Here is a 23269-nt window from a genome sequence, read left to right on the forward strand (position 1 = left end):
TTGATTATTCAAATATATGCTGATTGAAAAACAAAATTCAAAGTGGATATTAAAAAATGAAATGGAAAGACATCTTCATGCTTAGTGCCTAAAGCATAAAAGGTTCATATTCATGATCCTTTTTCCACTAAACACTCCATCTTTGGCACTGGACAGTTCTGCCAGGTCAGATGCTCAAAGCAGCCACACAACATTGCAATCAACTTGGTGGTATGAAGATCTTTAAGCAGCGATTGAGGATCTGGATTTGGTCCCTGTGGGTCAGTTCCCAACCTGTGAAATAGCAAAAAGTAGATTTCTGTTCAAAACTACACTTTGTAGGTACATTGTGAGTAATCACAGTACTTCTGTGACGGATACCATAAGCAGAACAGTTACATCATCATGGATGTAACAGTCAAATTCCTAACTTTGTTGTGCTTAACGTTGTCTGAACTTTACATATTAAGCTATCCCAATTGAAAAGTTAAAGAAATAAACCAATAGAAATAACACAGGGAGTAAAGTTTTTTATTAAATAAAAAAAATCAAAATAATTGATATTCTAAAAAATACTGTGTTGAACTTAATTCCCTATGAAGGTATTTCAATTTCACTGTAACTGTTTAAAAGCACAGACAGTATAAATACGTTCACTTCATGCATGCGTCTTGGCTAACTTAAACAACTGTCACACTCATATTGACAGTGGCTTGAAATTGTTATCCCTCTTTGTAGGGAAACAGTCAGAAAAGCGAAGTTTTTCCTTATTGCAACTTCACTGTACGTGCTGATGACAAATCAGCATCTCTTAACCTACAGCTTTTGTCATGAAATGTGTATGAGAGGGATGAGTGAGTTTAAAGAAAATAAGGCAGCAGGTACATACTCCATTTTATTTATTTAATATCTTGAATTATTAAAAAGACAGGTGCTTCTTGGCAGATAGTTTTCATTGTTGTATGAACTACCGACCAGCAAAAGGAGCGATGAATTGACAGATATCTTGACCGTGAATTACAATTACAGAGATTGAACCATGAAGGACAGAAAAGAGAGAATTCCATTACATTTACAGCTGGAATGAACAAAAACCTGCAGATAGATGATAACAATATAAACTGGCATGAATTATTTTAGGATTAATTCCTTTTTAAACAATTAATGTAGAAGATCACAAACTAGAGGACCTCTTTTCTAAATGACACAACATTAGGGCAAACTATCCTGGTAGACTGGTAACAGGCTATAATGCTTTTAATCTACAGGTCTTTGACTTCAGTCTGTCTCAAAATGCTAATTATTAGTGGAGGGTCAAGGATCTCTTCACTGATCTAGAAATTTACGTTCAGAAAATGGCAAGAACAATATAAAAGAAGAATGAAAGACAGAAGAATAAAAAAGATAAAAATGCAGTGGTTTTTTTTTTTTTTTTAACCTTAGCAGAGTATATGGGCAAGATACTGAGAGAACTCTTCCTTCAGGAAATGAACTGTCTTTGCTTGTAGAGGTACTTTTGACAGAAATGTGTTATACTTACTTTTCAGAGAATATATAGCATCTGAATAGCACGATATTGCAATGTATGTCCCTAACTCATGAGCGAAAGAACATAATTTTAACACAGAATCATAGAATAGTTATGGTTGGAAAGGACCTTAAGACCATGAAGTTCCAACCCCCCTGCCATGGGCAGGGACAGTTCGCACTAAACCACGCCACCCAAGGATCTGTCCACCCTGGCCTTGAATCCATCAGGGATGGAGTAGTCACAACTTCCTTGGGCAACCCATTCCAGTACCTCACCATCCTCACAGTATAGAACTTCCTCCTCATATCCAGTTTAAACTCCCCCTGTTTAAGTTTTAACCCATTACCCCTTGTCCTATCACTACAGTCCCTAATGAGGAATCCCTCCCCATCATCTCTATAGGCCCCCTTCAGATACTGGAAGGCTGCTCTGAGGTCTCCATGCAGCCTTCTCTTCTCCAGGATGAACAGCCCCAACTTTCTCAGCCGATCTTCATATGGGAGGTGCTCCAGTCCCCTGATCATCCTCGTGGCCCTCCTCTGGACTTGTTCCAACAGATCCATGTCCTTTTTATGTTGAGGACACCAGAACTGCACACAGTACTCCAGGTGAGGTCTCATGAGAGCAGAATAAAGGGGCAGGATCACCTCCTTCGACCTGCTGGTCACGCTCCTTTTGATGCAGCCCAGGAAATGGTTGGCTTTCTGGGCAGTGAGCACACACTGCCGGCTCATGTTCATTTTCTCATCGACCAGCACCCCCAAGTCCTTCTCCACAGGGCTGCTCTGAATCTCTTCTCTGCCCAGCCTGTAGCTGTGTCTGGGATTGCTCCAACCCAGGTGTAGGACCTTACACATGCCATGGTTAAACTTCATGAGGTTGGCATCAGCCCACCTCACAAGCGTGTCAAGGTCCCTCTGGATGGCATTCCTTCCCTCCAGCGCATCAACCGAACCACACAGCTTGGTGTCATCGGCAAACTTGCTGAGGGCGCACTCAATCCCACTGTCCATGCCGGCAACGAAGATGTTAAACAAGACTGTTCCCAACACCAATCCCTGAGGAACACCAGTCGTTACTGGTCTCCAGCTGGACATTGAGCCATTGACCACAACTCTTTGCGTGTGGCCATCCAGCCAGTTTTTTATCCATTGAGTAGTTCATCTATCAAATTGATGTCTCTTCAATATAGAGACAAAACATCTACTTCAGACTAGGAATTTTTATGCAAGTCTTATGTTATTTTTTACATGATGTTGGGGTTTGGTTTGGTTTTGTTTTTTCCTAGGCATAGACTTCTGAAATAGAACTAACTAAGATTTTATTAAACTGCCTCTCTCCTAAACTCTGTTTGACTCAGAATAGAATCAATTATAGCATGGCTTCTCTGAGCAGAATTTAACACTTGAAGAAACAGAGTCTTATTTCTTCCTGTCTCATATTGTGCCCCACTTTCAAATATTGAATATGAAGAGATGTCCACATGGGAATTTAAATGTGCTTTAAACTTCCACCATAAATTTCTCTTCACAGTATCATCATGTAAATAATCCATACAGTACCAGTGCTTGATATATATCGACTTGCAGCCTACAGTTGCAGATCCCATGGCATCTGCCCACTGGATAGTCACTGTTTTGCTGCTGCTGGGTTTTATGTTCTTCTAAGTCTCAGCAGAGAACTGAGGCCAGTCACAGCACTGTCCGTAACACAGGGGGTTCCTCATTTTCTGACATGAGAACTGCTTGAAAAAATTAATAATGTTTTGCTGAATTTTATTCAGCCTCTTAGTAACGCTACCCTTGCCCTAGTTGTACTTGTACAGCCCTACCATGTTCATCAGGCTCCATTTAGAGCTGCCTCACAGTGTTTTTATCACAGTCACCTTTGCAGGGACACTGCATGGTTGTACAGAGCCAAGCATTGATTCAGCAGAGGTTATCCACTTTATTCTGCCTGCAATGGGCCAAAAGCAGAGCTTCCATATGAGTGTCACTTCTGCAGAGCACACACCAGTTTGCCAGCTCTGCCTAGAACCAGGGACATCTCCCACCTGCCAAGGTCCTGAGTCTATGTCAAGCCTCCCTTTCATGTCATCCCCTCCTCAGAGGATCTTTCTCTAGTGCTACACTCATTTGTTTTTTATGTGTAATTATTTTAGGTCATCTAAGAGATTAGGTAAAGAACAAATTTTAAACTAGAATTTTTTGAACATGCAGCTTGCTGTTGAATAGCATGTGAAATGTTTAAAATTAATCAAGTCTATGAATTTAAATCCTGAAAATAATTCTATCAAAGGCGTCAACTTTTTGGGGTATTTTTGGGAAAACTCTGCTGCTCCTACTTTTCCCTTTTCACAGTAGGCAAATACGATGTTATTATTAATTCTTCTGTCTTTACCCTCTTTCCCTACTCAGACTCCTCTCTTTCTGACAGAGAATGACTAAGAGTCAGTGTGGCTTTATCTGCTTGCAGCCCCATTTCATAACAGGTGTTGGGCTTGTTTCACCTTTCTTAGCTGCCAATCCACTTCTATGGAACAGGCCTTTTGATCCATAGCGGAGACTATAGACATAAAAGTAATAATAGACAAACCAGCATCTGGACACTATCTACGTCACCACAGTTATGCTCTTACATGTACTTCTTGCAGTTGGATAATCTGCATGGGGAATCCTTTGGGTTGTTGATGACATTTTATCATTTTATGATATTTTGACTCCTGTGCAGCATGGTAGATTTGAGTACTGTCAAGAATTAAATTCACACCATAACTCCTGACTATTTCATAACAGAAATTTCTCTTTCAGAGTTAAGTACCAAAATGATGAGTGTGGGCAGAGTCAATGCTTTTCATTCAAATAGTATTTACTGGTTTACCTGTGGCCCATCAAGTGAATCCAGCTATTTATAACATACAAAAATCACATCTGCTTCCTTCTGCCAGAATTTATAAACACTCTCTCTACTTCTTTGTTGCAATAGCTTAGATCTTCAATAGAATCACTAATGACCATGTGAACTCAGAGGTGCACTCTTGATTGATTGATCTTAACTTTTTAAGCAGTCTTAAATGCATTAACTTTTTTGTTGATTAAGTTCTGGACAGATGATTTTATTCAGTAAGAAGTTTCAGGATGCCATGTGCAGCTCCTGGGACAATTAGATGATTATCTTTCAGGAGAACCATTCTGCTTTGTAGCCCATCACTATTATCTCTCATTAAGAGTCTAGCCTGCACAGAGAACAAGGAAGGTTTTCTCATCCTCATTATTTTCCAAACCACAAGCTCCCTGGCAAGAGTATTTGTAAATCCAAGTTGTTTGTTACAACAGCTAGATGAAAGCATGATCTAAAGCCATTGCCACATAAAGCGAAAAACAGGTTTGGACACAACAGTTGTATTTTTACATAAAATGTGGAAAACACTACCAATTGTGTATTTACAGCTTAGAAGATACCCTCTTGGTCACAGGTATTTATGTACCCAAATTAGTAGAAATTGCTAACACTTTAATTCGAATATAATCTTGTTATTTCTATGCAACTTTGTTGATCCTAACAAATTTAGAGACCATTAAACTGTAAAACTGCTTATCAGAAGCGCTAGAATGGAGGAATTAGCTTGGCAAGCCACACACAGAAGGGAATATTCTCTATTTTTAAAATAAGTGACATAATTTGAATGTGCTGGTTTCAGGCTATTAAAAGACTAAATAAGCCATACCTAGTTTTTCATGGTGCTGTTCTGTTTAATGGTTATATTGACAAAATCTTTCCTTTTATATGGCAGGAAACGGGCATGAAATGCCTTATTTTACATAACATAGCACCCTGGTAGTGTATGCTTGTAAAAGGAAAACTGTCCTTGTAAAGGAAAACTAGACACATGCAAACAGACTCAGAATGAGTATTTCATGCCTCCTCCCAGAAGCACTTAATATCTTAAATCAGGAGGTTTTCTGGGTCTATATGTCACAAAACAAATGTCCAGACTGAGGCTGAAGAGGCTGATCTGCACCCTCTAGTGACCCAAACTAGTTGAAACATTGGCAGCTCCAAATCATTAAATCACTTGGAACACTTCTCCCCAGTCAAGACCTTTATTGCTCTATTACTTCTTTAGGGCAAATAATCAAAGATCTCAATAAAATTGAGAAAGCTGTATCAGGACTGTCTCAGGAGATACAGAAGCCTCCACAGACCATAGGGGTTGACTTTTCCAAGCTGGCAGCTCGTCCATGAGCAACTATGTAAGGTAGAAAGATCCATAATATACAAATGGTTTGTTCTGTCCTCCCTGCCACCCATTCTCAACTTTGCACTCCTGGAGCACGGACTAGGGGAAGGATCTGTGCCTTCCATGCAGTCCCTGCATGCCATTCTCCCTCCATGGGAAGGCTGTGCTGCTCCTAGCTTCCTGCTGTCATGCAGCAGGGTTGTACGGATTAGCCTAAGGGAGCCTTGAAAGCATGTTCCAAAAATAAAGGCAGTTATAGTAATCTGCTGTGGCAAGCATGTGTGTGTATGATATGCACTTATTGCAAGCCTAGTGATTTAATGGGATTAAATTCTGATCAGCAGAGAGAAGATTGATCATAGTAATGAGAAGATGGGTTGAGTACATCTGGCTTAGTGGCAAACAGGCTTGAGGAAGAAAATGATACAGTTCAGTATACATTATGAAGGAATCATATTGGACCTTGGGCTTATTCACTATAGTAAGTGAGCAGTACTGTAAGAAAATTGGATAGGCTAGCATCCCCTTTTTAGGTAAGCATCTAATGCTTTGCTGTGATACTTTATTCCTTTTTCAGTACTAGGCATGAAATGAAGTGTTCAAAATAATATGGTTATAAAAACAGATTTACAAACAGAGAGAAGAATTCCAAGTGCAGTAGCGAATGTAGCGCCATGTAATGCAGCATTTGGTAAAGATTATCACGAAGCAATTTTCATGGCTGGATTCAAAACGTATGCTGTCAGTAGTCCTGTTTTCAGTAGCAGCGAGCCTGACAGGGAAATCACCTGAGAAAGAGTAGACTCCCAGTGTTGTCAAACTGCAAGGCAACTCCGAAATGGACAGCTTGCAGCATACAGATGAAGTAAAGAAAACTATAGGGGGTTAGACTGGTAAAGTATAGTATAGGTGATCATTACTCAGAGGCAAAACGAGTGGAGAAAGAAAGTTCAAGCAGAGGGGTCCAGGGGATTACCAAGGAGAATAATTAAAAATTTGGAGGAGTGCTAATGTGCTGAACTAAGAAAAAGAGAAAATTTAAAGATTAGGAAAAAAACAACAAGTCAAGGGAATAGAAAAGGCAATGAAACCTGATGACTGTAAATGTGCTTTCCTGCCCTCCTGGCAGCCTTAGACTTGATAAGGATAGATTGGCAGAAAGCAGAGAGTGCAATCAGCATATCCAAGTGCAACCAGCAGACACTTCTAATGAAAAACAGTAACTGGAAAACATCCTCTTCAAAGCTACTTTTGCCAGAAGTTGGTTTGTTTGAGTTTCCCTTTTTTTCCCTTCCTCCTCTCCCTCCCCATGCTATTTTGTGTTTCTAGAACCTCATTGTAATTTTTTTTGCTGGCTTTTTGGTGGTGGTAGGTTTTGTACCAATGTGGCTGTTCTGGTGTCTTTGCATTGCCGCATTTCAGTTTTGATTTGCTGAGTTGACAGTGTAATAGGGCTTTAAACCTGGGAGTTTAAAGAATGTGCAACTTTTAAACTGCATAAAACATCTCATAAAGAAATCCATGCGTTGCTTTAGGAAGTGCAAAAAGTCATTTACTTAGCAGAAGGAAAATTAAGATATTATTCAAAAGTTGTACACATCTTTTTATGCCATTGTATTTTGGCTTTACCATGTTTAATAAGTCTCTACACACAGTCTTTTTTTTTGTTGTTCCAATCTTGAAGTATAAACAGTAAATAACAGCTTCCCTAGTGTTCATTATCTGATTAAAGAAATTGAGGCATGTAACAGTACAGAGGTGAAAAGATAGGGAGGATTAAAGGGTGAGTAGCTAATTAAGAAACTAGTCCATGCAAGCAAACATACATGGTTAACATTAAGTACTTCAGTATTAATGGAACTACTCATATGCTTAAGTTAAGCACATGCTTTTGTGAACTGAACCTTGAAGACCACATCCTGTGGGATGCTGAGAACGTGCTATACATTGAAGACAACAGGATTTCCCTGATTCCAGTGGGAGACATGGATATTGTACACTTCCTATTCCCAGGCATCAGGACAGGGTAGCACAAGCTAGCTGGGAAGAGTCTGTTGATGGGGGTTTCACATTAGGCTTACAAGATAAATAATGGACAGCATTTCTTTTCAGAAACATTCAGAAGCAAGCCTTTGTTGATGGGCATCTGTTTTTAATAAGCTTCATAAGATTCATACTGAAATTAAGAGGGTTTTTTTATGCTATCAGACAGCAATATAACATACAAAAGAACTGAAAGGGAGCCATTCAGCTGGGGTAGGCTGGTACGAGGTACGGTGCCTGTAAGATGAAGTGGGTTGCAACAAGGTGCAGTTTCACTTCCCAAGATACATTTTATGCAGTAGCATAAAATGAGCTACTTCAGTCACACATCTGGGCTCATGCCAAGGTCACATTACAGTCCTGTACAAACAAAACCTCATACCCAAAGGACATATATATCAAGTCAGTCATTCTATGTATACATTTGATCCAGACATCATTGCTTAAGTTAGCAAATTCATACATCCCTGGGAGCTGTTAAAATCTTAGAAACACTAACAACTACTTTTCAAGTAAAAGTGCACTGATCCTAATCCATTTATATATAAGAAAATGCGGCACGCTATGTATTATCCTTCTTCCCCAGTAAAGGCAAATTTAATTCTATTTCAGACCAAAGTACCCCTAGCTTCTTCTGCAGTGATAACCTATTTTGATTGAGGTAAAGGCACAGAATCATTAATCCAGTAGGACTTGTTTAGTTTACCAGTTTATTTTTTAGAAGCACGACTATCTGTAACTTAAATGAGCAAAGGGATCAAATGTAATTTGGTCCTGTCTTCTGACAGTGATAACTGCCCACGCTAGCTGGGAAAAGATTTCATACACTGTGTTTGGTTTGCTGTTTCCTAGGAAAAGGGAATGGCTGTGGATATATTTTCTTGTGGTTTTATTTTGGGGTGGGGATTTTTGTGTTGATTTTTTGTTGTTGTTGCTTTTTTTTCTTTTCCTGGTGTGCCAAAAGGAAAAGGCTTGTTTGGCATCATGCACTGCATCGTTTATGGTCTTTCTGTATCATTTCCAAAGAAAGAAATAGTTGTTGACACTGATTTAGAAATTAGGATTAAACTGTCAGCATCATAACTGCCAACCAGTTGAGCAGACAGTAAAATGATGAAAAGTGAGAAGACAGCCTTATCTTAGGCAGAGTGTATCTCAGTGGTCTGTAGTTTCCTCTGCTGGAACCCATTAAAATTATTGATTTTTTTAATTATTTTTTTTCCTCCAATTCAAAGGAGCTGACCTTTTTTAAACTGGGCACTGTAAAATCCTCAGTGTTTTCTCAGCTGTTGTCTTCAGCAGTGAGATTCCATTAGTAGAGGCAGTTGTGAGAATTCAAAAAAAGGGGAGGAGGCATGGAGGGGAGGATGGATTTACTTGATTGATTGGGCAATCAGTGAAAATGTCCTTTGACACTGAAACTCTTAGTGTTGACATGTCTGCCTGAGGCAGTCTTTGGAGAGACAGCAAGATTTGGGATGGGCCCTTCTCTTGTACTGGTTGTTGTTCCATTTTGGGGTTCAAATTCTGGAGCAGACCAACTGGGAGAGTTTAGATGCCAGCAGCAATGTGTTGCTGCTTGGCATTAAATTCCTACTCACTACAAAGGTCTATCATTTCACAGAGACACCATTCTCCTCCTATTCAGTAAGCTTTCCATACCCTGCCATGAGTAAATAGCCTCAACCAAAGAACTCCCAGAAGACGGTGAGATTGTCTTTCCTTCCTTGTCACCTCTCACATTCACAAGTTAGTGCTGGAAATTATTTTTGAGTGTCCATTAGCAACTCCCAGATTCTCCCCATCATGTTGGATAATTTTGCCCCGTTCAAGCATTCCCATCCACATTTTTTGGAAAAAAAAATAAAATCTTAGAAAGTAGAATTCACAGATAGTATTTTTAGCAGTACTTCTGTGCAGTAGTAAGTCTTATATTGCCAGGTCTGATGTCCCTGCCAGCATGAGAAAGGCCAGGCTACACCCTTTTTTTCTTCAGTCACCTTCTCAGGTGACTCACTGATATGACTTTTTATATCAGTGTACCACTTTTCCACAATTTTGAGTTAAGTTTGAAAGGCTACTGCCACAACTCTAGTGCCCCTGAACACAGGAAAAGATACTTTTCATAGCCTATCTAGAGGGTTAGCAGCTTACCTATTACTCTGTCAGTATCAGCACATCCTTCCAGTTCCATTTACCTTGCCTCTTCCTGGCATGCAGACTTTGCAAAAAGGTCAAAGCTGGTTCTTGTGCACCTGAGAGGACATCCCTGGTTCCTTTACCTTTGTCATTCACTTCAGTTAGACACCTCAGAGGGGGTGCATCCCAGAAGCAGTGAGCATCTGCGCAGTGATGTGTGCCAGGCCCTCCTGGACTGGCCTCTACAAGAGCCAGCCACAGTTTTGGGATGGGGGGCATAGAGGAGATCTTGGCCTTTGCTCTGCCCTGGAATCACCCCTCATAATTTCTAAGGACAGTACCTTCAAAAGGACCTAATTCTCTTAAACCTTGTGTAATTCAACATCAAAGTTCATCTCCAGCTGTGCTCACTATTGCTTTTTTTCCTTTTCACATCCAAATCTGTTGCTAGCTGCATTTTCAAATTTTTCAGTTCCTGTGTCTTTTGAAGTGTTGCTATGCCTGTGTTCCCCCGAGCCTATTCCCCAACCTGATCTGCACTGTTATTGAGGACTGAGAGATCCTTTGTCCTAAATCCTTAAAGGAATATTTCAGTCCTTTCTTTATCCATTTCTGAGGCAGCTCTGTCCCTTGGCCTGTGCACTTCCTAAATTACTCTTAACATTCTATGCATTTTTCTATGGCACTTAAAATTCAGTCCTAACTTTCAGCATTTTGATCAGCATTCACACAGGGACACTTGCATGTGTCCTGAATTGTCATTTTACTAAAACGTGTTACCTCTTTACCATTTAAATTACAATTTTGTATAATATAATTTGCATTTGCATGGTACCTTCACCCATAAAAAAAACAAGAGTTTTTGTTCTCTCTTAATAGATGAGTAAAATGGAATCAGAGAGACTAGGAAGATATCTTTACAGCTCAATACAACTATATGGTCTCAAATTCATGAGTTTAATTGCAGTGGAGGAATATACTGTAAGCACGATGGATTGGCATGTAAATCAAAGTGATATAAATCACAGATCTGAACCGTGGAAGCTTGATTTGAATAACTGCTTTTAATCTTCATATGCATTTGTGCTTTTTATTGTTATTCTAAAATTGCTTGTTTTTACTGGTGTGCATAAACATTCAAACTTGCAACTGCACATGGCCTTTACTTCAGCTGGATATTTCTTACTATGTACTGCTCATATATGTATTCATTCAAATAGAAAATTAACATATATTTATTCAAATTCTATGGTAGAAACCTTAACTTGCGTTAGAAAATAGTTCACTGCATGTTCAATTTTAGTAGATGAGGTACTTTCCTTTAATTTGTATCAAGCTGAATGTACCAAAACATATGCTGTTAGTAAACCCTATTTTTCCTTTCTGATAACATCATTTATTAAAACATACATTAGCATTCTATTAGTATGAACTACACTGGGATGGGGACAGCCCAGCTATGATAGGGATACAAGCCTACAGTGTCCAGAAGTGAGATCACTGTGGCTGCTGAGCTGGCAAGGGAAGGACGTCTTAGCGATGCAAGATTGATGTGTGCCTCTGACAGTCCACACCCTAGGTGGGCCATCCCCATAACTTGTCTTTTCTTTGTTCTACAGTATCTGGGAGATCATGGTATAAGGACTGCTCCCAAAACAGCCTCCTTGGTTAAGGCCAAATGGCAGCTCTGCTGAGAGCTCACGAGCAAGACAGCTATGCTGTAGTTAATGGTTACTTTGGGTAGAAGCAGCCGTACCATTGCCTCATTTGCCACACACCTCTCTACGTCAGGTTTCTGCTGGGTTGCCCATCCCCTCCTGCCCCTGCACTCAGACAGCCAAGGACTTCACCAGGACAGACAGCTGGATCCAGCGTTATGTCTTGATGTTCATCAGAGCTAACGTGGCAAGCACCTCTGCTCTAGTGACTAGGCAACAGGAGGGAATGATGATGATGCAGGTGATCTCTCATGACCACAGATGTTTCCATATTGGTAACTGGAGGCACATGTGTCAAAGCTGTGAACGAGATGAATTAGACTCTAAGGTTCCTTCCAACCCAAACCATTCTATGATTCTATGATTCCTTTGCCCAAAGTCACCTGCTTTCATCAAAGACCATGATGCAGAGCCTTCACACTGAGGGACACAGGACACAGCAAAGCTGGGTTCAGCTGCCCTCAGAAAATCCTCAGAAGCCCTTTGGAGAGGATGCTTTGCTATGAACAGCCATGTGTCAAAAATTCCACTTAACCTTTTGTAACGTAGACACCAGAAAACACTTCCTGCCAAAGAATATTTTCTACCAATGTGAAAATTGTCATGCTGTGTAAAAAGAAAAGTAGACATTTCAGTTTGACATACTGAGAATTATTATTTCAATTCTAACTGGCAATTTAAAATCATTTCCATTTATTCTAAAGAATGATGTTTCAAGAGCTTTAAGAAAGAAATGTTTCATTTTTGAATCAAAGGAAATGTTTCATTACATTGTTTTTTTCTTTTACTTTCTGCTTTCCTTTACTTGCAGTTTGCTGCAACTGTGAGCACTTTTTTGTTTTGTTTCAGGTTAATCCAATACAATTTTCATTTTGACAGATCTTCACACAAATCACAGTATCTGTTATTTACACACCTCTGTCTGTTAAAGCAGTAACTGATATTTGCTGCTCACCACTTTAAGGACAAATTGAGGCCCTAATCCTGTAAAGACCTACCTATTTTTATGGGTAAAACTGCTTTCTGAGCACAAAGTTAATCACATTAAGCTTGTAAAGCTACTAGAGATCCTATAATGTAAAACATTAGAGATGTGCAAAGTAGTATTTTGACTTTCAAACACTTCTCCCTTTCTCAGCCTTTTCCTGCTGAAGGATGGGTGGCTCATTCAAACATAACTAAAAAAATAATGTTATAAACTCAGTTCTGCTTTTTCTTTTTCATTTTATGCAGAAACCATATTCTTGACATGAACTGTATTTCAGTTTAAAATAGTATCTGTCTGTTCAATTCAGTTCAACTTAAAATAATTTATTCCAATCTTTTATTTTGAAGATATCATATAGACAGAATGGGTAAGAGCTGTGAAGACATGTAAAGAGTTATTGTTGACCTTAAGTCAAAAGGTGTAAAATGTTTTTCCCAGTTGGGATAATGCGCTATTTGTTCTCCTTTCTCTCCTCTTTGTTCTCTTCAAAACACAGATCTCAGTATTAATGACGCAACAAAATTATACTGCTCTCTTTGCTAACCCTCTTCATTGCACCCAAAGTGCCTAGGAGCATGCCTCTGCTCTAGGCTTCACTTGGTGTCATAGCTTAGGTGATGCTTTTCACTCTCCTTTTTTTGTATGTGGAAAAAAAATCATACACCAGCTTGAGAATGCTTTACATTCAAAAATGTGAGACAGAATGAAGGATAAGCTTAATCCCAGTTTTGCCTCAAGCAAAGTTTGAAATCGGCTTTTCTCAAATTGTATTCAAAGTGAGTATGGGAGATGTTCATTTTGGCATCCATAGCTCCACCTGAGCAGCACTCCCCCTACTTTCTTCTTTTGCTCTATTTTTCATACTCTTTGCTGTAATTTGGCTGCATTTTCTCACCATACAAACAAGGACTAACCCTGAGACCTACCCCCCTCACCTCCCCTGAACTTATGGTGGCATGATACCTGATAGATACAGGTTGGTAGAGTACCACAACAGTTGTTAACAAAGTGCATTGTTCCCACACTGAGCAAGACAGAAATGGAAGTTAAGAGAAAAAGCTTTCTAGGACTAGGAAGTCTCAGAGCCAATGAAAGCTGTAAGATGGCCAGCTGCAAATCCATGCCTTCACACTAAGAAAATAGCTGGGTTTGGCATGAATCGTACCAGGCAGGTTCTGCAGTGCCAGTGTCGCTTGTGCACAGCTAATACTGCAGGAAAGCTGTGATACACCTCAGGACAAAACTCTTAGATTTTATCCCCAGGATAGGAGTTCAGATTTAAACCTATGTGGGAGCTGCTGATCACTGATTATCACTTAGGGTGTTCAAAGATTAAATTGGGGCCTGGCAATGTAGGTCCCCAGCTAGCATGGCTCTGAAGGCTTGCCTTTATTGCTTCTGCAGCTATGACAGACTAGCCTGGCTGGCATAGGCCCAAGTGCAGATTCAAGACGTGCTGACAGCAATTTTTTGGCTGGTATAGCTGCACCACATTCCTGACTGACATAAGCAAAGACAGCATTTTTCTGCTGACGTAGCTGAACACACAAAAGAGGTCTGACAGCAGAGCTAAGAGAAATGGAAGCGTGGATTTATTTTTAAATAAAGAAAATCACCATCTACCATAATTGTTCCAGAAGTCTTGAAAATCTGAAGCCAAAAGGCTCTAGCACAATAAAACAAATTTTAAAAAAAATTATAATTAATATATTATTTGTAGTAATAGAGATGCACAGGTCACGATTTATGTTTTCTTGCAACTGGAAATACTGCTGTTTGATTAGTGTCAGCTCTTCCCCTGTGTCCTGAAACGACTGTAGACAGTGTAGTTACATGTTGACACACATCTTCATTCTTTGGCAAAGCAGGCTGTAAACAGCATGTAATGATTGCTTAAAGTTTCAAACATTTTTATCACTTTTTTCTTCTTGGTGCTTTTAAGGAAATAAAAGAATATTGGTACCTTTTTTCTTAAACACCTTAAGTGTTGTTTTATCAAGCAGCAACAATTTTTTTTTAATTAAAAATTGATGGTACAGTTAGCATATTATCGCAGAAAAATACCAAAGAAAATAAATAATCCTTGTATAAATTCACAAAACATGTCACTAGCAACAATCCTTATAAAAGTTATCTCAAGCCAGAAGATTAAGGGACTGCTATAGCAAGTAAATATGGAGACAAAGAAGAAATTTAGACATTCAGGTCAGGCATTAATATAAGTAAATACATTCTTTCATTTATTAATGAAGATCAGAATCCCGTTAAATTGTTTATTAAACAGAGCTTCAGTATCTTTTGTGTCTGTAGCTGAACGTATTTTAGAGTTAGAAAGTTAATACATGAAAGATTCAAATAGCATTATTCACTAGTCTGTCACAGCAGGGTGACCAAGTCTGCTCCCATTAAAGCTGTCATTGCCGTACCTATGTTCAGAGACTGAGATAAACGCATACATGAAATATTTTAATATTAGCAACAAATGAAAGTAAAAGTAACAATAATCTTGCACATCAAAGTTCTGTTGCAAACGTCAGTCTTCCAATTTAGTACAGATTTCAAACTTACTATTCATAGATTTGAAAGAATTAGTATCAGTCAGGTTTGTCACTGATGCAAACGCAAGGAGCCTTCAAGCAAGTTAACACTGTTATTGTGTTGTGCACCCACTTCACTCTAAGTTTTTCCACACAGACTGAATGGGGTATGTTGCTTATTAGGCACTCAGATGCAACTATATGTTAGAATACGTAGAACATTTTTAAGCCCAGCTCTTCTTGCTTAGGATAGTAACCTTTCTGGTTGAAACTTTGCTAGAGATAGTTTTTCTCTTTGCATATTGTGTTTGGCAATAAGCATTTCAACCATTTTAAACAAGGAAAGATTGAAATGTCAGGTTTTTAAATAGATGGTACAAAATATAAACAATTACAGCATTGAAGCAATTATACATAATTGGCACAGATGAAGTTCTCCAATGCAGTTCTGTATTCATAACTTTGTCTTACATCTTTTATAAAGAAACACTGCAAATGAAGGCACTACAAGGAAGGCATTGTCATGACAGTAATTCCTTTATGGTACTTTACTGTATCTCATATAAAGCTATCTGAGCAGGGGTGTCAGATGAATGCATAGTTATTTAATAACATTTTTCTGTGTATTCCAGTTTGTGTTTCTGTGTGAGTGTGCCTGGTTTTATATAATACATTGTGTATTTTAATGGCTAGGTACCTATTCAAATTGCTACACCTTACTGGAATGGAGCACAGTAAATTCTGGCATTTAACAACATTATGCATAAGCTCCAATCAAGAAAATAAATTGCTATTAGCATATCTGTTGCAGCACAAGTGACCAAAACCATAAATACTGATGTTAAATGATGTGCTGTAGCCATAGGAATACCAGGGGAGATAACTAGCCAAAAGCTCCCAAAATTTTTTGACCAGAAGAAACACTTTTTTATTGTTTTTCATAGACCACTGTGCCTCCATATCGTCAATCTTTATGAATACATAAAAGATGCAAATTAACAAACATGTAATGTGTCTTAAGTAATTCACACATAAATTTATGAACATCCTGGATTGCGTGTTTTTGTACTTAGAGCACCATCTACTGGGAAGTCGGAATTAATGAACAGAGCTTTCCCGTTTCTTGGGATCAAAGTCTGTCTGCTCTTGTAGAAAGAAAAAATACTGTATTGGGGATAGCTATTAAGTGAAAAACAAAGCTTTCTTCATAATCAAATTTTACATGGTTATCAGATATAAAAGGGAAACTAGAGTACTGGAGTGAAAATAAAATTTTATAGACTTCTAAAAAATTATTACCCACAAATAGGTATCATTAAGCTATGCAAACGTACATATCTCATAACAAATCGTTACGCATACAGTTCTAAAGTATTTTTAGTAATATCGTGGTAGCCATACATTTGAAAAACTGCTATCTACAAATAAGATCAAAGCTTTATTTTTGACCAATCATTTTACTATGTAAGTTGAAATAATAACCCAAGGTTATGATGTAACAAATCTGTTTTTAAGAATTACAGCTAAAATGTAGTTTTGTGTAAGAAAACCTTCAGAAAAGGAATTCACTGTAAGTCAGAAAATGGTAAAATCCAGCAAGCATGAAATAAAAAATTTGGCAATATACCTGTAATTCATAAAGAATAATTTTAAGGAGATTTTAAAGGAGATTACCTGCTGGTTAGTTTGCTCCCTGCATGCTTTTTTTTTTTTGTTGTTGTTGTTATTGTTGTTGTGTACTTTTAGTTTTGCTTTTATTTTATTTTTGTTTGGTTTTAATTTCCAATTCTTATCCTACCATTCTTATTCCAGAAATAGTGGGGCCAAACAGAGAAGCCCACAGGTGGTGGGTTTGGGACAGCAGAAGGTGGCAGGGGATTGACTGTAGTGGGCACTGGGCAGTTTATGTAAGGCATTTATTGAGACTGTGACAGAAACAAAAGTTAAGATGAAGTGTGAGAGGCGGAAAAAGTTCCCTTGCAAAATTTCTGTCAATGCTGTATGACATCATAACAAACAAAGGATACCCATGGCAGAGGTTTTGGAAGCAGATGATCTTTAAAGGTCCCTTCCAACAGAAACCATTCTATGATTCTATGATACAAAGATAATAGGTGTTATTCCCTTCTCTACTTACAAAGATAACAGGTGTTACTCCATTCTGTATCTACTGCCTTTTCTTACTGTTTCCTACAAGATCATGCCTGGGCACTATTTCTTCCCTGACATGGGGACCCATGCAGGTCAAGTCCTCTAAAAACAGCTTTTGTGGCTCAGTGACTTGCTTTGAAACCTTAAAATTCAATAACTTCCTTAAAGGAGTAATGTTCAGTTTAAAGTTACAACACAGCGGATACAGAGGTAAAACAGAAACTCACCTGTAAGTCTGTTTCTGCTGCTGTTTTCAACTGTGATACTACTTCAGATGTCTTGAAGCATAGTTCATGACATCACTAATTTATAAAGGGTACAGTGCTGAATTGCTGAATCTGAAATAAAAATCCATGTGGGGTGCTACTTCATTATTTTTCTTTTCTGAAAGGAAAACTGGAAGCTCTTTTGTGAGTAGAAATGGCTGAATTGATTCAGACAAAGGAAGCCACCTAAAATATTTGACAAAAGTTTAAAGCTATTAAAATACATCCTGGAAATTTTGGAATAGTGGCAGTCATTTTGGGTTGGTTTGTGTTGTTTTCTTCTGTTTATAGTCCCAGTCTTTGGGTTTGGGTGTTGGGGTTTTTTTAGACATAATAATCAATGTTTTAAACTTCTTTGTGCTCATCTTTGTAAAGATCTCAAGACTGTTCAAGACTTGAGACAGTCTTGACTTTCTAGTAGGGCCCGTAGCAATAGGACAAGGGTAATGGCTTTAAGCTGTGTCCTGGGTTTAGCAGTAGCAGTCATTTTTCTCTTTCTTGGTAGCTGGTGCAGTGCTGTGTTTTGACTTTCAGCTGGGAACAGAGCTGATAAAAATAATGTTTTGGTTTGGCCAAGGACTCTGTGGGCCTCATGCTCTGCCAGGGAGGAGGGAGGCCGGGAGGAAGCAGAGACAGGACACCTGACCCAAATTGACCAAAGAGGTATTCCATACCACAGCACGTCATGCCCTGGATGTAACTGGAGAGTGAGCCGAAGGGCTGGGTGGACTGCAGGGTTGGAGGAGGTATCGGTCGGTGCTTGATTGGGCTGGGGGGCAAGTTATCGGTCGCCTGGTGATGGGGTGTGGTATTCTCTTCCCTTGTTATTTCCTTTATCATTACTATTACTGGTGGTAGCAGTAGTGATTTGTGTTTTACCTTAGTTACTAAACTGTTCTTATCTCAACCCGTGGGAGTTACATTCTTTTTGATTCTCCTCTCCGACCCTCCGAGAGTAGGGGAAGGGCAAGAAGGGGGGGGAGTGACTTAACAAGCTGTTCGGTTGGGTTAAACCATGACAAGCTGAAAGGGGCTAGCTTTAGATTGGGCATAGGAAGAAATCCTTTATGATGAGGATCCTGAAACACTGGTACAGGTTGCCCAGAGAAGTGGTAGATGCCTCATCCCTGGAAACATCCAAGGTCAGGTTAGATGAGCCTCTGAGCAACCTGGTCTAGTTGAAGATGTCCCTGCTCATCGCCAGGGGGTTGTACCATATGACCTTTAAAGATCCTTTCTAACCCAAACTATTCCATGATTTTATAATTCATCATTGTTTTCTTTACGGGGATGGGAGAAGGTTTTGTTGAATTTGAGGCTAGGCTGAAAACACTGAAGACATTTGACTGGACTGATACTGCCTGTATAGCTTGGGACACAGATATTAATGGTTTTTTATCCCAAGGACCATTTAAAGGGACAGCTGTCTTACTGTAGCTAAGGTGAGGTATAGGAAGACTCTTCAGTAAGGGAAGAGTTAGCAAGAGACAGAGAAACACAAAGGAAATGTCTGATAAATAGAAAATGTCATGAAAATGAATACATAGATGGTAGGAGAGAAAAGGGGAACTCTATATACAGTGGGAGGAAACAGGACTGAGAAAAGTTCAAAGAAAATATTAGCTTAACCTTAGTAACCCACTCACACTAGAAGGGCAAAGAATCTCATTTAACATTTCTTAGGTTTCAGAATTCATTGTACTTTGAAAGAATACTTGATAAATTATTTAGACAGTTTCAACTGAGATTGGAAAAATCCCAGCCTGTCAGAAGCTGGGTTAAAAAAGGTTGGTGCTTTATAAATAATTTACTTCTTTGGGGAGGAAAAAGCCATACAGGTCTAAAGTAGAAAAGCACTAAACCTGCTGAAGCTCACTAGCCATACAGTGAATTTAAGCCAGCAGCACAAGCTGAGTGCTCTCATTTAAAAGCAGAGGCTACGCCAAAGCTGAGTTATCAAAAGAAGGTCAACATTAAAGAGTTACAATTCACTGCTTTTATACATTCACCCTTTTAACACTATGAGCATACTGCAGTTAAAAAAAAAAGAAACATTGTAAAAGCCTCTTTTTTCAGTGATTTCTCATAGAAGCTAATTTAAGTAAAGCAAGCTTATCATATCAGTGCTGGGGGTTTTTGTTAATTCATTACTTTAATTCTATAAAACAGACACCCTCCAGCTTCATCATATCAATCCACTGTTCTTAGCAGATAGTTCCTGTTCCAGTCAGAATTGCTTGACATTTCAGGGGAACTAGAGCAAGGGTTTTGTTTGGTTGGTTTTTACATGGAATAATTATTACTCATTGTGTTTGTTATAGTACCTTTTAAGACTAATCACCATAGTAACAGAGGAAATGAATTTTTATATATATTCTATCATGGCTTTTATTTCAGCAAGTATAAGTGCAGAATTTGGCAACAGCAATGCCCTTCTATTCCGACATAGTAGCACTATGTAATATTCTGAGTAATGTCACTTGAGTGATATTAGATGTATAGTGAGCACAGAAGCTGTCCCCACTGACAGTATAGCTCTGCTGGCTGTCATGAGACAACACCTCTCCCTAAAGACACCGTTCTGTGCGCAGCTTTTGTTCTCCATTCCTTACTGAAGTCTGTGGAAAATAAGGTGACTCAGCAGCTTAGGAAGCATAAGACCCTAAATGCAGTACTCATTTCTTACTTATAACCACTACAAGAGCTCTCAGATAAGTAACTAATCAGGCTATCACTTATGTATAGGGTATATATATTTATATATGCATTGTCAATACACTCAGTGGTGAGGATGATGAATGGTATTTCTGGAAGTTTGACTGACATTTATCAGGACTGTCTCAGATTTGTGGCTAGCAAGAGAAAATAAATGCTATAGATCTGGTAGGTGATTGATGGATCGATGCTCTGCAGGAATGAGGTTAGCTAGATCACAATACCTAAAAACTGTTTAGTGTGTGCCCATATATAAAACTGGAATTCCACTTGTCTGCCTCCTGCGCAGTCTGATTAGCTCACTAGTCACAGCTAGGATATTTGCATCTCAAAGCTGCTGTGTACAGTTTGTCTTGATACTTTTTGGTATAATTTTTATGTGTTCCCTGTGAGAAGAAAATGTATTTAGACTTGATTTTCAAAGTATCACCGCTGTGTGAGAGCACACCAGGGCAACACACCCCATAATTTGGCTGGCCTGTGGGGGAGGTTGGAAGAAGCAGAGTCATGACTTTATTAATTCCTGAGAAACTTAAAAGCATATGGCCCACAGCGTGACAACATCTACTGCATACATGACTGTGATGCAGCCTCTTACACCCCATAACTAGAAACATAACACTTTCTATCTTCAGTGCCCTCAGTATCGTTCTTTACTAATTCATATAATTTCACTCTGTAAAACTGATGTGAAGAAAATTCCTTTGTTTTGACCTATTGGCCCCAACCACTCTTCAGTTCTCGGAGACTCTAGCAGCTATCTTCCTTCTTATGTCTGGGGCTTTAACCTAGTAGAGTGACAAATCCCTGCCCTTCTCAGCCTTTGCCCAAAGGACCCTCTGGATGTTCCATGGACTAAGGGCTGGTCAGAGGTGATCATTTCTTATCCTGATTCTCATCAGCTCTGAGGCCTCTATTCAGCAAAAATATGTAACTCTCACCAAAACAGGGTGTTGCCTGAAACACTGGTTTTAATTTGGTATCTTTATACTCCATGTTAAATCTTTTAACTTCAAGAGCTTAATAAAGAGGTGATAATAAAGAAGTTGGAAGCTTTCTCTTTTGCACTTACAATGAATATATTTTACATAGCTAGTGAGCAGAGCATAGCTGTATGTTACAGGTTGTCTAGAAGTGCTATGAATGAAGAAAATGATCACCCTCAGTTTTAGTAGCAGTATATCGATATCATGTGGGTATGCCGACGGCTTGAAAAGTCATATGGAGCTTGAAGCAGGGAGTTAAATGGGGAAAAAGAAACTTTCACTATAAAAAAATCAAATTATTGTTGATCCCTTCCATATGAGCCTTTATCCTGTGATTGTCATAGATCAAGGGATTTGTCAAGGTTTTATGTGTTTTTTATATATTAAGTTGATGATCTTTAAGGTCCTTTCCAACCCAAACCATTTTATGATTTACTCTTTTTTTCCCAGATTTGCCAATTGTAGCATAACAGCTGCAGAAAGGTAAACTGCACTAAGTAATGGTCATAAAATCTGAACAAAAAGAAATGGAAGATTAGTTTGCTTGTTAAATTTTATGTCATTCTTTCTTTCAGAATTACCTGCCTGATCAATACCTCTGCGCTTCACATTTACTTACATCAGCTACTAGAGGGGAAAAATCGTTAGTGGATAAATATCACCAAGGATAAAAAAATCTATTTCAATGTTATTCTGTTTTATATGGAATAATAGTGTGGGAAAATACTGATATGGCGAAAGAAACAAAACCTTTAAGCACCCCTGCATTTTATTAAAGCTAATGCAAGCTGGAAAGCAGGCTCCCTGGGAATGGGGTTTCAAGAACATCTGCAGATCCCTACCCCTGGAATATCCATCCCACTGTGCTACTGGGGTACCAGTATGTGTACATATGTGCATATGTGTACAGATATGTGCAACTTTGGGTTAAATTCCTTGTTTTAAATGTGATATAATGACACACATAGTGTGGGAAGTGTCATTTTTAAACTGGTACAACATATTACTTCATAATTGCTTGTTGGTTGGCAGTAGGAGGTAAGACACAGGAAGGAGATGGAAAAGGACTTTGTGGTGTGTGCTTGCAGCCTGTTCCTGCAAGGTGGCTCTCCCAGGGTGGGTGTCAGGAAGCATCAGTTTATCTAAACTGATATATCCCATCAGTAACCTGGGACAGCACTGCCTTCCAGGCATCCCACTGGGGTTTGTTTCAGTGCCAGTGCCCGCAGATGCCAGAGACTGAAATGGAAAAATGGGCACCACAGCTACTACTCTGGTTATTAGAATCATAATCATGGGGGCTGGGCTGTGGGAGTAGTATTTAAGCTGCATTTTGCTTCTATTCTTGCATGGCTGCATAACAATTACTGACTTCTATTGACTCTCTCCCTGTTTGCTCCTTGGCCATGTAGCTACATGAGATGCAGCACCCGGGCACGCCCCAGCATTGTTGCTCGCCTGTTCTGCACGAGTAGTGCCAAGGAGCACTGGGTGGCCAGGGCTGGTTCTGAGATGCCTGGGCAATGCTCTGCTGTTCCCTGCGGTTGCCATTTGCATCTCAATGCCAGAACCAGGCCGATGAGCTGCGCTCCATCTCACACCAGAGTAATAATTGATTTCAGGCCTGAGTAAGCCCATTGAGCTCAGCTGAGTTTCTCCAGATTTACACTGACATTAACTAAGATCAGTTTGTGACCTCTGTGTAAGATGAAACAGTATTATTAAGTGTTTGTCCTTTTGCATTCATGAAGAGCCAAGGACACACTAGTGACAGTCATATGCTAATAAGATAAGGGAGCAAAAGATGACTGAGAGAGGAAGAAATAGTTTTGACTGCAAATCTTTCATAATATACCTGAGCAGTCTTTCAAAATTCTGAGACAAAGGTGCTCAGTATTTAGATAGAGATGGATCTGACAAACATAATATATGTAGACCCAAACTTTTCTTCCCATGATTTCAGAATGGTTTTGCCA

General features: G+C 39.1%; 1 long non-coding RNA gene across 1 annotated transcript in view; it reads left to right on the forward strand.

Moving 5' to 3' along the window:
- Window positions 1-23269, forward strand: part of LOC133226077 (uncharacterized) — a 52702-nt gene that overhangs the window by 19168 nt on the left and 10265 nt on the right. The window lies entirely within an intron of this gene.

Source organism: Neopsephotus bourkii, unplaced genomic scaffold (assembly GCF_033783945.1).
Source record: "Neopsephotus bourkii isolate Nb327-2 ecotype Australia unplaced genomic scaffold, CSIRO-AGI_Nbou_v1 NB_196, whole genome shotgun sequence".
In the NCBI taxonomy this organism is placed as follows: domain Eukaryota; kingdom Metazoa; phylum Chordata; class Aves; order Psittaciformes; family Psittacidae; genus Neopsephotus; species Neopsephotus bourkii.